At 44.9% G+C, this 16,744-nt stretch overlaps 1 long non-coding RNA gene across 1 annotated transcript; it reads right to left on the reverse strand.

Annotated features, from left to right (window-relative positions):
* Positions 1 to 1,027: 1,027 nt before the first annotated feature.
* LOC114438941 (uncharacterized) lies at positions 1,028 to 10,685 on the reverse strand. The gene is made up of 2 exons (XR_003671010.1): positions 10,524 to 10,685; positions 1,028 to 1,261 (listed from the first exon to the last, which is right to left on the reverse strand). It is a non-coding gene; the product is annotated as an uncharacterized LOC114438941 (long non-coding RNA).
* Between the last annotated feature and the right edge of the window lie 6,059 nt (positions 10,686 to 16,744).

The following is a 16,744-nucleotide window of genomic DNA, read 5'->3' on the forward strand; positions in this document are numbered from 1 at the left end:
CTCAATGGCGGATGCATACCAGTTCTGCTGTTCAGGAACTTTTGAAGAGAGCTCGTCATTACTGTCCTTGCGCAGAGTTACCTGTTCCTCTTGCTCATGAGGAAGAGGCTGAACCATCTGTAGGCTTTCTTCTGTAGCCTGCTGCTTAAGGTTCAGCTCATTATCCAGGGAAGACCCCTCTCTAACGTTGTTAAGGAGCTGCTGCATGCACTCAAGGCTTTTGTCATTGACTGCTAGTGCCTCTTCCAGGTTCAGGAGGTCCAGGTTCGAAGCTTCTTCTTCAAAGCAGTCTGTGGACTTGCCTGTGGCCTGCAGCTCTTCAACAGTGTCTCTGAGGTGCTGATTTTCATCTGTAGCCTGAACATCCAGAGACTGTTGAAGGGAAATCATGTCCGCTTCCTTCTCTGCCAATGCACTCTCCCATTGTTTCTGCTTAATGGTCATCTGCTGTTTCAGAGAAGCCAGGTCGGCACACAGCTGAGTGTTTTCCTGCTGTAGCAGAGCAATACTCTGGCTCTGCACAATCTTGCAAGTTGTCGGATCGTTCATCTTTATTTGTTCCTCTGTAAAGAAATGGTTCTCTCTCAATGGTAAATAATGCTGAATGCTCTCGTGTGTGTACACTTGAACTGTGCTAAATACTGAACTAAGCTCCTTAGCTATAACCTTTCTAGACTTTAATATGACATCATAAGACTGACGTCTTATGATGTCATATCATCATTATCTTATGATGTCTTTTGATGTCAGAGCCTTTGATTATTTCAGAGCCTTTCATAAGAAGTCAGTGAAGAGCCTATGATGTCATCATATATCTGTGGATGCTCTCATTGATCCAGGTCATAGTAATTTCCAAGAGTTTAAATCGAGGTAACTTGACTCAATGATTGTTTTTTCCTTCATAATACTACTACTAATACTAGATCCAACTATTACAGGTGTGGATGTGTTGAAAGGATGGAAATGTGAAAAATTATGACCATCGTGCATTGACATCCGACACTGAATGACTGAATGACACAGCAGATGACATATGAAAACACCGACTTGTATTTGTTTTTCCTTTCTACAGGCATCTCAAATGTACATCTCAACTTTGGCTTTGCCTCCTTCCACTGAGGACATCAAGAAGGAAATGGACAGATACAGTGTTGGCATTCTCCGGAGCCTCTCTCCGGAACTCAATGGTCGACAATGTCCCGTCGATCTGAGCGTGCTGCTTCTCATAACGGTTGTTTCTTTTTCAAAGCCTGCAGTGCCGCTATGGAGAGAGAGGCCAAAAGAAAGCAGTCAGCTCGACCAAAGAAACTGTAAATCACTGAGCTGTGTTTACTTCTTTAATAAGAAGAACAGCTTTTAGAGATCTTATGCCCAGTAAGGTGACACAGAAAAGTGACATTATCTAAAGGTAATCAGAAATTAAATGGTTAGGATATAACCTACTCTTAGAGACCGTATCAAAAAGGGCAATCAAGTACTCTCTGTGACGAGTGTAATGGAAAAACCGGGACATAAAAATCAACAACCTCAGTGACATGACACACACTTCCAGAGTTACCTGTTCCTCTTGCTCATGAGGAAGAGGCTTGTTCTGAAGGTTTTCTCTGTCCTTTTCAAGTTTGTTTTTTCTCCCATCCAACTCTTACCTGCCTCAGCTGTCTCCTCCTGTTCTCCCCCTTTCTTTCTGCAACCTCCTTTTCAGCTCTGCCAGTTTTTGAATCAGACCTTTTCTTTTCAGGACAGTCTGGTCAGCCTGGGTCAGGTCAGCTTGCAGTTCCTTCTTTTCCACTTTCTCCTTTTCCTTGCGTTCCTTCTTTTCCACTTTCTCCCTCTCCTTGCATTCCTTCTTGCGTTCCCTCTTTTCCACTTTCTCCCTCTCCTCGCGTTCCTTCTTTTCCAGTTTCTCCCTCTCCTTGCGTTCCCTCTCTTCAACTTTCTCCCTCTCCTCGCGTTCTCTCTTTTCCACTTTCTCCCTCTCCTTGCGTTCCCTCTTTTCCAGTTTCTCCCTCTCCTCTCGTTCCTTCTTTTCCAGTTTCTCCCTCTCCTTGCGTTCCCTCTTTTCAACTTTCTCCCTCTCCTTGCGTTCCCTCTTTTCAACTTTCTCCCTCTTCTTGCGTTCCCTCTTTTCCAGTTTCTCCCTCTCCTTGCGTCTCTGTTATGTGGGGTGTAGTTCTTAATAGGACCCAAGCGCAGACAAAATAATGTTCAACAAAAGGGGAGCTTTATTTAAAGCCAACACAAAAACCAGTCCAGAGGAGCAGGTAAACGAAAGGAGGGCTACTGGGAACAGTGCCAAACAAAAGGTAAAAAGTACAAAATAAACACAAAAGGATAAACCAAACCAAACCTGAGGATGATCGGGGAAACATGAGGAAACACGGAGGAAGAAGAAGGACGAAGAGGTGAATCACGAGGGAGTACACACGGGGGTGCACACGGGGAATCACAAGGGAAGAACTGACAAAGACAAAGGGAAGGCACAGGGCTTAAAAAGAGGAGAGACGACACAGGTGAACACAATTAGGGAGGAGCTGATAATCAGGGAGGAGGCTAGAGGAGGAGAGAGGGAAGGACTGAGGAGCAGAGAACAGGAGGGAGGAGGAACAGAAGGAGAGAGGGAAGGACTGAGGAGGAGCAGAGAAAGAGGAGGGAGGAAGAGAAGGAGAGAGGGAAGGACTGAGGAGGAGCAGAGAAAGAGGACAAACACTGAAAACTAAATAACAAAATAAACAATATAATAAAAGACAAGGAGCCAAGACCCTGGCTCATGACAGTCTCTCCTCATGTTCCTTCTTTTCCAGTTTCTCCCTCTCCTCGCGTTCCTTCTTTGCCAGTTTCTCCCTCTCCTCTCGTTCCTTCTTTGCCAGATTCTCCCTCTCCTCTCGTTCCTTCTTTGCCAGTTTCTCCCTCTCTTCGCGTTCCCTCTTTTCCAGTTTCTCCCTCTCCTCTCGTTCCTTCTTTTCCAGTTCCTCCCTCTCCTCGCGCTCCTTCTTTTCCAGTTCCTCCCTCTCCTCGCGCTCCTTCTTTTCCAGTTTCTCCCTCTCCTCGCGCTCCTTCTTTTCCAGTTTCTCCCTCTCCTCGCGCTCCTTCTTTTCCAGTTTCTCCCTCTCCTCGCGCTCCTTCTTTTCCAGTTTCTCCCTCTCCTCGCGCTCCTTCTTTTCCAGTTTCTCCCTCTCCTCGCGTTCTTTCTGCAACTTCTTTTCTGCCTTTTTATGCTCCTTCTTGGACACCTGAGGCTCACTGAGTTTTTCTTCCAGGAGACTCTTCCCCTCTCCAACGTTGTTAAGGAGTTGCTGCATGCGCTCAAGGCTTTTGTCTTTGACTGCTAGCGCCTCTTCCAGGTTCAGGAGCTTGGTTTTCATCACCTCTGTGCTCTCCTTCAGTTGGTAGTTGAGAGCCTCTTTTTCCCTGGTCAGAGTGACGATGATGTCCTTCTCCTCTTCTATGTGGGCGTGCAGAGTGCTAAGTTCACAGGTCAAATCATCACACCTCTCCAAGTCCACAGACTGCTTCGAAGCTTCTTCTTCAAAGCAGTCTGTGGACTTGCCTGTGGCCTGCAGCTCTTCCACAGTGTCTCTGAGGTGCTGATTTTCATCTGTGGCCTCTTTAAGCTGCACATCCAGAGACTGTTGAAGGGAAATCATGTCCGCTTCCTTCTCTGCCAATGCACTCTCCCATTGTTTCTGCTTAATGGTCATCTGCTGTTTCAGAGAAGCCAGGTCGGCACACAGCTGAGTGTTTTCCTGCTGTAGCAGAGCAATACTCTGGCTCTGCACAATCTTGCAAGTTGTCGGATTGTTCATCTTTATTTGTTCCTCGGTAAAGAAATGGTTCTCTCTCAATGGTAAATAATGCTGAATGCTCTCGTGTGTGTACACTTGAACTGTGCTAAATACTGAACTAAGCTCCTTAGCTATAACCTTTCTAGACTTTAATATGACATCATAAAACGTCAGTCTTATGATGTCATATTATCTTATGATGTCTTTTTATGTCAGAGCCTTTGATTTCAGAGCCTTTCATAAGAAGTCAGTGAAGAGCCTATGATGTCATCATATATCTGTGGATGCTCTCATTGATCCAGGTCATAGTAATTTCCAAGAGTTTAAATCGAGGTAACTTGACTCAAGGATTGTTTTTTGAAGACGTTTCGCCACTCCCCCAAGTGGCTTCTTCAGTTCTGCTTCAGCGTTATTAAGTTTGGTTGCCCAGCAACCAAACTTCTTGTTCTTCTACGTCTTTATTATTATTAGTTTGGTTGCCCAGCAAAATATATATGACACCAAGAAGACCAAGATGTTAGAAGTATTTTAAGCTTCGAATGGTTTCTCCATCTGTCCGGTAACAGACTGATGCTACTTTCAGCTCCGTCTTCAAATGGCGGCTCACAGGTTCAGGTTGCCATGGATGCATGGTTGCTCATGTATGCATGGTTGCCATGCATCCAAAATCTCCTCTGAGTAGACTGCTCAGCAGGTTGCCATGCAGTTGCATGACAGAATTTTTTTTTTGGGTAAAAACAAACTTGCTGTGGCAACCAAACTTGCATTTTCTTCAGGAAATGCAAGTTTATATGTTTTATTTTAACATTCAAAATGTATAAAAATCACAACCCAAAATTTTAGATTATTCAACTGCTAAATTTAAGGTTTTGTTTTCATTTTTCTGAGCTTGTCTTTCAATAATTCTTAGTTTTAATCTGACACTGTATACGCATTAAAAGAGACATTTGGCGTGTTGGTTTTAGGGCCTCAAATGGCTGCAAATTATTAACACAAGAGCTGTTTCTGTGGTTTTCTCTTCTACAGGCAGGAGACTGGTTCAGACGTGTTTTTGTTCAGATTAGATCAGATTACAGTGAATTTATCTAGAACTGTAATTTGTCAGAAGGCTGATTAGCTATTCAAAGAAAATCTGTTGTTTTTGCTGGGTTTGTGGTTTGTGTAGAAACAAAATGGAGACGACCAATGATGATGATGATGAAGATCTTTAAAATATTTATTATTATTATTATGTACGTTTTTTGGCTCAGCATATCTTCAGAATGCATGGGCCGATTCAAACCATTCAAACATCAAAAGATTCAGCTCATTCAGGACATGTCAATAATAATTGCAAATATTCAAATGACCGGGGACATTTGAGGTCTCTTCTTCTGTTACCATGGTGACAGACTGATGCTACTTGATGTTACATGACTCTGAGTAGACTGCTCAGCAGGTCGCCATGGATGCATGGCAACTTGAATGTTAAACCATTCAAACCTCAAAAGATTCAGCTCATTCAGGACATGTGTGGAAACCGTCAATAATAACTGCAAACATTATAATATTAAATGAAACATTTTCCATGTCTTCGGTTGGCTCAGCATATCTTCAGAATGCATGGGCTGATTCAAACCATTCAAACAGTGACAGACTGATGCTACTTGATGTTACATGACTCTGAGTAGACTGCTCAGCAGGTCGCCATGGATGCATGGCAACTTGTAATATTAAAGATATTAAACATTTTCCATGTCTTCGGTTGGCTCAGCATATCTTCAGAATGCATGGGCCGATTCAAACCATTCAAACATCAAAAGATTCAGCTCATTCAGGACATGTGTGGAAACCGTCAATAATAATTGCAAATATTATAATTATTATTAAAATGTGAGACACTATTGAAATAATCCGAGCTGTACCAACAAAACGTTTGCAGGGTTGGATGATGACGTTATTTTCTTATACCTAATAATAAACTGTACAACAATGTGAGAAGACTCCACCCACTCAGGCGGCAGCACTGCGGTGGCATCCTGGAGTAAAGCCATGTTGTTAATGACTGCTAAGGTTTCTGTCCAAGGGACAGAACGCCATGCTGCTCTAGCCAAAACCAGCAGTGCATCAAGCACTGTTTATTATTATAACAATGGCATACTGAGTGAACTACACTCAACAAAAATATAAACGCAACACTTTTGTTTTTGCTCCCATGTTTCATGAGATGGACTTGAAGATCTAAACTTCATTCCAGATACACAATATTACCATTCCTCTCAAATTGTTCACAAATCTGTCTAAATGTGTGATAGTGAGCACTTCTGCTTTGCTGAGATAATCCATCCCACCTCACAGGTGTGCCACATCAAGATGCTGATCTGACATCATGATTAGTGCACAGGTGTACCTCAAACTGTCCACAATAAAAGGCCACCCTGAAATGTGCATTTTGTTTCTGCTTTATTGGCGGTCTGGGGACTCAGAACCAGTCAGTATCTGGTGTGACCACCATTTGCCTCATGCAGTGCAACACATCTTCTTCGCATAGAGTTTATCAGATTGTCTATTGTGGCCTGTGGAATGTTGGTCCACTCCTCTTCAATGGCTGTGCGAAGTTGCTGGATATTAGTGGGAACTGGTGCACGCTGTCGTATATGCCGGTCAAGCACATCCCAAACATGTTCAATGGGTGACATGTCCGGTGAGTATGCTGGCCATGCAAGAACTGGGACATTTTCAGCTTCCAAGAATTGTGTACAGATCCTTGCAACATGGGGCCGTGCATTATCTTGCTGAAACATGAGGTGATGTTCATGGATGTATGGCACAACAATGGGCCTCAGGATCTCATCACGGTATCTCTGTGCATTCAAAATGCCATCAATAAAATGCACCTGTGTTCTTCGTCCATAACAGATGCCTGCCCATACCATGACCCCACCACCACCATGGGCCACTCGATCCACAACATTGACATCAGCAAAGCGCTCACCCACACGACGCCACACACGCTGTCTGCCATCTGCCCTGAACAATGTAAACCGAGATTCATCCGTGAAGAGAACACCTCTCCAACGTGCTAGACGCCATCGAATGTGAGCATTTGCCCACTCAAGTCTGTTACGGCGACGATCTGGAGTCAGGTTAAGACCCCGATGAGGACGACGAGCATGCAGTTGAGCTTCCCTGAGACGGTTTCTGACAGTTTGTGCAGAAATTGTTTGGTTATGCAAACCAATTGTTTCAGCAGCTGTCTGAGTGGCTGGTCTCAGACGATCTCGGAGGTGAACCTGCTGGATGTGGAGGTCCTGGGCTGGTGTGGTTACTCGTGGTCTGCAGTTGTGAGGCCGGTTGGATGTACTGCCATATTCTCTGAAACGCCTTTGGAGACGGCTTATGGTGGAGAAATGAACATTCAATGCACGAGCAACAGATCTGGTTGACATTCCTACTGTCAGCATGCCAATTGCACGCTCCCTCAATGCTTGTGGCATCTGTGGCATTTTGCTGTGAGACAAAACTGCACATTTCAGGGTGGCCTTTTATTGTGGGCAGTTTGAGGTACACCTGTGCACTAATCATGATGTCAGATCAGCATCTTGATGTGGCACACCTGTGAGGTGGGATGGATTATCTCAGCAAAGCACAAGTGCTCACTATCACACATTTAGACAGATTTGTGAACAATGTTTGAGAGGAATGGTAATATTGTGTAATATTGTGTATCTGGAAGTTTAGATCTTCAAGTCCATCTCATGAAACATGGGAGCAAAAACAAAAGTGTTGCGTTTATATTTTTGTTGAGTGTATATACATTTTCTGTCCTTCTTGTTTATTTATTTAAAGTTTTATAAGTTTTTAATCAATACCTCCTAGGAAAACAAATATCTTTTTTTTATTCAGTATTTTTACCATAGTTCAAGTGTACACACACGAGAGCACTCAGTGATTCAAGCATTCAGGATTATTACCATTCAGGAACATTTCTTCACCTAGTACACTAATGGGGGAACAAATGATGACGAACAATCAAACAACCTGCGATATTCTGCAGCACCAGGGGGATGCTCTGCTATGGTCATTGCAGGACAACTGTAAGCTGCATGCCGACCTGGCTTCTCTGACACAGCAGATGGCCCAGGAGCAGCAGTCAGGAGCAGACAGGAACATTTCTACACCTGGTTGCAGGATTCTGCAGAGCCAGAGGACTGCTCTGCTAAGCGCACAGGACGAAATCGCTCAGCTGCATGCCGACCTGGCTTCTCTGAACCAGTAGATGGCCCTCAAGGAGCAAAACTGGGAGGAGCAGTCAAAAGCATCAAAGGAGGATCTGGCCATTAAGCAGAAACAATGGGAGCGTGCATTGGCAGAGAAGGAAGAGGACATGATTTCCCTTCAACAGTCTCTGGATGTGCAGCTCAAAGAGGCCACAGATGGAAATTGGCACCTCAGAGACACTCTGGAAGAGCTTCAGGCCTGCAAAGCTTCTTTGACCTGTGAACTTAGCATTCTGCAAGCCCACATAGAGGAGGAGAAGGACATCATCATCACTCTGACCAGTGAAAAAGAGGCTCTCAACTACCAACCTGAGGAGAGCACAGAGGTGATGGAAACCCAACTCCTGAACCTCGAAGAGGTGCTTGCAGTCAAAGACAAAAGCCCTGAGAGCATGCAGCAGCTCCTTAACGACATTAGAGAGGAGAAGAGGCTCCTGGAAGAGAAACTCAGCAAGCCTCAGATGTCCAAGAAGGAGAAAAAAAAGGCAGAGAAGAAGCTGCAGAAAGAACGTGAGGAGAGAGAGAAACGGGAGAAGAAAGAGCACAAGGAGAGGGAGAAAATGGAAAAGAAACAACGTGAGGAGAAGGAGAAACAAGAGAAGAAGGATCGCAAGGAGAGGGAGAAGCTGGAAAAGAAACAATGTGAGGAGGCAGCAAAAAGTCCTTCCAGATATGAGGAGCTGGCCTCTGAACTTTGCGAACTAAAGAACGTGTGGAGTTATTAAATATGGTACGCACTCTGCAAGCTGTCCTGGACCAGGCCAACCAGACTGTCCTGCAAAAAGACGGTCTGATCCACAAACTGGTCTTCCCTGGAAGAGGAGCTGAAACTTGAGCAGCAGGCTACAAAGGAAAGCCTACAGAAGGCTCAGCCTCTTCCTCATGAGCAAGAGGAACAGGTAAAACTGCTCAAGGACAGTAACGACAAGCCCTCTTCAAAGGTTTCTGAACAGCAGAACCCCATCAACTCCCTGACGGCTGAAAACAAAGCTCTCCATGAACAAGTGAAGGAGAGCAAAGCCAGGCTCAGACAGATGGAGGAGGAGGAGGAGGACGCAAAATCTGAACTCCTCACAAAGAAGTCCTCTAGGAGCAGCTGAAAAAGGCTAAGAGGCTGCAGAGACAACAGATAAAGCAGGAGAAGGCCAACAAGAAAGAAGAGGAGGAACTCCTCACACTCCTGTTCTATAAAAAACAATCGAGGCTGCAGAGACAAGAAGACACGCCCCCGCAGTATAAAAAGATAGTATAGTATAGTATATAGTAAGAGGCTGCAGAAACGTACAGCTTACAAGCTGTCAACAATAACTGTCAACTAAAATACCATCTGACAGTTGTGCAAAAAAATCTGTTTTACGTTTTTTTTTTCCAGAATTGTTTAATTTCGGGGGGAAAAAAATGGTAAAACTGAGATTTTTTGTACAGTAAATTCTCAAATTTAAAACAACCTTAACAAGAAGCCCTTCACACACACACACACAAATCCCCCCCCCCACCACACACACACAACTGAAAAGGAGACACTTAAACCTCTGAAAGTTGTGCAAAAAAAAATCTCAGATTTTTACCTGTTTTTTCCCAGAATTCGACAATTCTGAGGAAAAAAGTAAAGAAGTAAAGTACAGTAAATTCTCAGATTTAAGTCAACCTTCAAAAGAAGCCCTCTTCTCACACACACTTTATAAATAAATAAATAAAATAAAAATATCCCCCTCCATGGACCGCCACCTTATCGTGGTGGAGGGGTTTGAGTGCCCAGGTGATCCCAGGAACTATGTTGTCAGGGCCCCCCAGCAGGGTCTCCCAAGGCAAACAGGTCCTGGGTGATGGGTCAGACTAAGAGCGGTCCAAAAAACTCCTTATGAAGAGTACGATACCAAGGAAACGTGGCTGTACGTCTGATTACTTTACTGTTATCTTCATCGAGGTATGTACCTGCACCTGAGGTATGCGAAAGCACATCTGGACAAGAAAGAAGCATTTTGGAAAGAAATACTGTGAGAAGAGCCTGAGATAGAGTTCTTTGGTCACAACCAGAGGAGGTATGCATGGTGGAAACCGCACACTGAACTCCATGAGAGGAACTTATGGCCTACTGTGACATTTGGTGGCGTGTCCACCATGTTATGCTGAGCTGAGCTGAAAAAATAAAGTTGCTGCTTCAAAAGCTGATGCAGTGATTTCCCTAAGGGGTGCCCAAACTTTTGCAACTTTTTAAGACTGTATATATACACACACACACATACACACACTCTGTTGTGCTACTTATATAATATTATAAATATACCTGTGTTCAGGTGTTTTTGTGGAATTGACCCACTTCTCCTGTTCACCAGAACGTGCAGACCAACAGAAGCCCCCACAACCCCCGCAGTAACAACAACTCAGTTAGTTCAGCTGTGAGGAAGACTGTTAAACACACGTCTCAGGAGGGACGCCTTCTTTCCCTCCTGTGTCACTGCAAACACAAATCTGCTCTCACCTTCTTGGGTTTGGGCAGGATGGCACCGGAGGACGTAGTCACCGCTGTCCGGCTCCGTGTCACCGTCTTCCTGCAAGGCGTCAGCGGCGAGCAGCGAGCCGACAGCCGGACCAGGCGACCGAGGGCCGACGCCATGTTCCCAGCGTTTGCAGCAGCAGACATGTGGAGAAGGAAACGTTTGTGAAGGGAAACAGCGCCACCTCGTGGTTTTGCTCAGACGCTGCATCCAGCTCACCCAACGCCGTCCACACGATAGATGTTTTATAAATTTTTTTAATAAATCTATTATAAAAAACCTATTTGTGATGACAACATTTATTGTGCCGTTTTAAATTTAAGTCTGACTGAAAAATGGTGGAAGAATGTTATTTGCTCCATTAAAAAAAATGTTTTTTAAACTTATATTGGGATAGATATGCAATTTCCCCATTGTGGGACTAATAAAGGTTTATTTTAATCTTAATTTTGTATATTCATGTTCTTCATATTAAACCTTACATAAACTATTCTGAAGAAGACTTTATTCTTATAATGTAACAACGTTATTGTGCAACCGGTGTAATAAATATCAAAATACTGATAATTTATAAGCTTTGCTGCGTCTTTTTCTAATGATAAACATTAATAAACTGGGATTTTTATGCTAAAATAAATAAATAAACGCACTACATCGCAACACTTCAACTAGACATAATGCTGTAATTCCAAACGACCAGTAGGTGGCAGAAGAGACTAAGAAACAGATAGAATTCCCATCAGCCCTTGCGCGGTTCTGAAGGGTATAAAAGAGAGAGAGGTTCTGAGCGGTGGCTCAAGGATGACACGCAAATTCGTGAAGCGTTCCTCATTTTTCCAAATTTTTAAATTGAGACTTCAGTTTGCCGAGAAGTAGTACAGCTACTGCTCCACCTAGCGGTAGCCAATATGGACGACTGGTTGCCGAAACAGATTTGGTCTGTTATACACCTGATGGATTGATTTAAAGGATTTAAATGCTAAATATCATTTGAATTCTTTTGATGACACAAAGAACGTTTACAGAATATCCAAAGTCTTTACCCAAGTAATTAAAAATATGTTGGATATACCAACTCCAAAATTACATAAAGTGAAAATAGATGATTTACACCTAATAAATGATGAACATAACTATATTTCTTAAGTACTTAATACTGTAGTATTGCATTCATTTATAATGCATCTTAAACAGCATTAAGTCAATTACAAAAGAGCCAGATAGTCGGTCCTATGCTAACTGTGGCTGAAGCCATATCTACAAAATATCTGAAGCCATGCCTATTGGGCCTATCACACTATGGATCACATAGGCCTTGTTAAACAGAAAGGTTTCATTGAATACACTGAAGAGCCACTCTTCCACAGACCTCCCTTCAGCCTTCGCACAGAACCACCTGTATGTTTTGTAGGAAGTGTACCTATACTCTTTTGTTTTCTGCTGCCCACAGTGCCGACAGTCAAATTGCAAGAACTTCGGTAAGGTGCTAGAAATCGCCCTGCCTCCCGTGCACGCTGCACCTTCTCCTCGTGCACTCCAAGCTGTGGTACGACAAACACAAACAGTGTTTGTGGACGGTCCAGCTGTGGCGGTGGAAGGAGCAGGAGGAGGAAGGGGAGCTGTGGAAGTGAAGCTGATACGATAGATGCCATCCTGTCCTTCCTCCGCTGATTGAACCTCAGAGGAAAACCGTGACAGTGTGATTGACAGAATAAAGAGACAAATAAATACACAGGTCTTACCACTGTGACAGGGTGCACTGATTAGCAAGTGTTTTGGCATCAGTCTGGTGGAGGTGGCAGAGCTGAAGGAGCCTTTGGAGAGGTGGCAGCTCCTGCCCCCTGGCCAAGGATGGTGCTGCACACAGGATGGTATGACATAAACAATATGCACCATGCAGAAGTATTTGTTGAGTGGATTGAAGGGCTGAATGGTAAGTATGGGTTGTACATGGCTGGTATGTGATATGGCTTGTCGCGGTGGGAAAGCTTGTTGCACAGGCTTGTGACACTGTAAATGTGTCAAGCATACCAGCAAATGCATAGTCGAGGTGACATTAGTGTTTGTAAATTATGCTATGTAGATTGTCCATTGTATGTGTAAAAGATACCTGGGTCTGTTTAATTGAGTTTTTTAAGGATAAGGTGCCGCCTGGTCACGCCCTCCATGGGTTTAAAAGACTCATGGGAAAGCGGGCGCGAGGAGGCCAGAAAGAGAGAAGAGAGGAGAGAGGAGAGGCGGAAGCGACCGGAGGAGAGAATAGTGATCGACGACCGAAGCAGTGATTATTGGAGGCGCCAGCAAGAGAACGGCTGCGGCCTACCTGAGGGGAAGCTCCACGTATCTACGGACTGGACCGATTATCCATCGGATTAATCCTGCCGTAACCTGGGAGTTTATCCATTCATTCGGTCAGGATATTGGTACGCTCTGGCGAGCGATTTTGGACCCCAAAACGGGTCGGCTGGATAGCTCAGTTGATAGCTTCCTGGACTGCCACGTGGGAGGCTCGGGTTCGAATCCCGGGTGAGATCGAACTTATTTTTGTTTTCTCATTTTTTACTCTCCCAGAGACGCTGGAGATCGCTATTGTTTGGAATTCTCGTTTGGAGTTGGTGGAATACCCATTTTTGATTTCTTTATATAAACAGAGCAGAAACGGACTGCATCTGTGCAAAAGACAATGAACACTGACTGAGTGTGGGGTTTTGGTGGGGTTGCATAGGTGTGGTGTATGACCATATGTTAATACATATTTGAAACGTGTTCTTGTGTTTGGTGGTTTTGTGTTTTTTCCTTAAAACATTGCAATAGCACGACCCCTTGGTAGTAGCTAATGATAATAACCTTATCAAATTGTTATAGGCTGATGATCTCTGCAGCCTGCTGATGCGTGACAAAGGCATGGTGACGCAGTTCCACCAGAGCCTTGGCCAGATCGGCAACCTGACGGCAGCCACTATGACCATCTGGCCCAACAAACACATGCAAAGCACAGACATGACTGACGAATCCTTACAGTGTGTTCACACACAGCTGACCCTCAGAGAGAATGAGGAAAACAGGCCTTTGCAGTACTCACAGTCGTATCCTGCTCCTCAGCCTGCTCCACCTCCATCCCAGGGCAGTCATCTTGGGATGGAAGACTCAGAGAGCTCTGTGCCTTGAAGAAGCGCACTGTGATGAGACAGGCATGAAATCTCATCTGGCACCAGATTCTCCTCATACCCCTCTTCCTTCCTTCTGCCTCTCCCTCGGCCTCTTTGACATCCTGAGTACCAGGATCCCAGTCAAGCTCCTGCTCCAGCACATGATATTACATTTGACAACATCTAAACACAGATGAAAAAGCTGACATAACAACAATAAAGATCTCTACTTAGTCCTCAAGCATACCTCTTTACCAGCCTGCTGCTGGGCATCTGAATCTGGTTTATAATCCGTTATTTATAACCCGTTATAATGTAATGTTATTTATAACAGGTTACCGTGGGGCAAAGTGATTAACATAACATATTTAATGACCAGGAGAATGTATATATAAGTGTATGTTTTGATTTGGTGATCGTATGTCGAACTTGTTGTGGTTTCTGTTGTGGTCTTTGCCGTCTCCATGGTAACTTCAATCGGTTAGTACGATAACATAACACACATGAGACCTTTCAGTGTATCCACTGCATTCAGATTTGTGATTTTACCAACTAGCTAGCTAGCTAACTGTCAACATGGTCGCACCGTTTGTGTGCAAAACAATACCATTTTATTACCTGTCCACAGCATCCCAGGCTAATTGTATTGACACACATTCACACCCTGTGCTAAAGTCTAAATGCTTGTATGCACTACACTGCACTTTATAACATCCTGCTGGACTTGACCATGCCATTACACTGCAAAGTAGCTCTGTTTTAAGTATTATTTTTGTATTTATTGTCTTTTTTAGGGCCTGAGCACCAAACAAGAGCCCTATTGAAACCCTAGGGATTTTTTTCCTTCCCACTCTTTGATCGCATTTTTGGAGGCCTTAACATGCCCCAAACTCACCAAACTTGGTAGAAAAATTCAATTTTTTCCCAAAAGGGGAGGTTGGAAACCATTAGACACCATGAAAGTTGACATACCTGTTGAGGAGTTGGTGAGTGAGTTATGGGCGTACTCCACCCAAGCTAACTGAGAGCTCCAGGAAGCCGGATTGCGGGCAGTGATGCAGTGCAGGGCTGTCTCCAGGCTCTGATTGGCCCGCTCTGTCTGTCTTAGACTGGGGGTGGTAACCAGAGGAGAGAGAGGGGGTAGCGCCAATCTGTCTGTAGAAGGCTGTCCATACCTGGGAGGCAAACTGAGGACCCCGGTCTGAAACAATGTCCACAGGCAACCCATGAAGGCGGAAAACGTGTTGAGTGAGCAGGTTGACAGTCTCCAGGGCCGAAGGGAGCTTAGGAAGGGGAATAAAATGGGCACACTTAGAGAAACGATCCACAACAGTTAGTATAGTGGTGTTACCGTCTGAAGGGGGCAATCCAGTGACGAAATCCAAGGCTATGTGAGACCAGGGGCGGCGAGGTATGGACAGGGGATGGAGAAGACCAGAAGGTGCATGATAGGGGGCACAGACAGAGCAGGCATTAATAAACTTAAACTAAAGATTTTTTCGGACATCTTCGGCCACCAGAAGCGTTGCTGGATGAAGTGGAGGGTCCGGCGAACTCCAGGATGACAGCTTAATTTAGAAGAGTGTCCCCACAGAAGCACTTGGAAATGCAGGTGGTTGGGAACGAAGAGCCGTTTAGGAGGGCAATCGAGAGGAGGAGGATGACCAACCAGAGAATCCTTGACAGTAGTCTCTATGTCCAGAGTAGCAGCACCGACAAAGCAGGAAGGGGGGAGGATGCAAGGCACCTCAGGGTTGGGAGTGTCTGGTGAGAACTGCCTGGAGAGAGCATCAGCCTTAGTGTTTTGTGAACCAGGGCGGTAGGTCAGGGTAAAGTTGAAAGGACTGAGGAATAGAGCCCATCGAGCCTGGTGGGAAATGAGACGCTTAGCAGAGCGGATGTAGGAAAGGTTCTTGTGGTCAGTCCAAATCAAAAAGGGAACCTCGGCTCCCTCCAGCCAGTGGCGCCACTCCTGGAGAGCCAGGACCACCGCCAACAGCTCTCTGTTACCCACGTCATAATTCTTTTCAGCAGGTGACAGGCGACGGGAAAAATAGGCGCAGGGATGAACCTTGTGATCCTCTGAACTCCGCTGGGAGAGGACCGCGCCTACTCCAGTCTCCGAAGCATCAACCTCGACAATAAACTGGCGAGAAGAGTCAGGGTGGATGAGAATAGGTGCAGTAGGACTCAGAAAACAGAGTCTTCAGGTTAGAAAAGGCCGTCTGAGCCTCAGAGGAAGGGCTTAGCAGGGGAGGTTAGGCTGGTGAGGGGAGCTGCCACTTTACTATTTACTATAATTCCTAATGAACCTTCTGTAGAAGTTGGCAAAACCCAGGAATTGTTGTAGCTTTTTCCGTGTCTGAGGAATGGGCCACTCCACGACAGCTTTAATCTTGGCAGGATCAGGGATGAGTTGGCCTGTGGTGATGATGAACCCTAGGAAAGAGATCTTGGGCACGTGAAACTCACATTTCTCCCCTTTAACAAACAGTCTGTTCTCAAGGAGGCGTTGGAGAACCTGGCGAACATGGAGGACGTGTTCAGACAGAGAGGGGGAGAAAATCAATATGTCATCCAGGTAGACAAAAACACAGCGGTTGAGCTTGTCTCTGAGAATGTCATTAATAAGGGCCTGGAAAACAGCAGGGGCATTAGTCAATCCAAATGGCATGACGAGATATTCAAAATGTCCTAGAGGAGTGTTGAATGCTGTCTTCCATTCGTCTCCCTCGTTAATGCGAACCAGGTGGTAGGCTGACCTGAGGTCGAGTTTGCTAAAGATCTTAGCATCATGGAATGGCTCAAAGGAGGGATCTATGAGGGGAAGAGGATATTTATTCTTCACAGTGATATTGTTCAACTCATGATAATCGATGCAGGGTCGGAGGGATCCGTCCTTCTTTCCCATGAAGAAGATGTCAGGGCTGATATAAGATGTCCCGTAGGACACAAGCGCAGCGGAGCCGGAAGTATAAAGCAATTCTCAGTGTTTAATTCAAGCCAATGTTCGGTACACGAGTAATCAGTCAGCGTAGCAAAAGCATCCAAAAGGG

Source organism: Parambassis ranga, chromosome 7 (assembly GCF_900634625.1).
Source record: "Parambassis ranga chromosome 7, fParRan2.1, whole genome shotgun sequence".
Taxonomy (NCBI): Eukaryota; Metazoa; Chordata; class Actinopteri; family Ambassidae; genus Parambassis; species Parambassis ranga.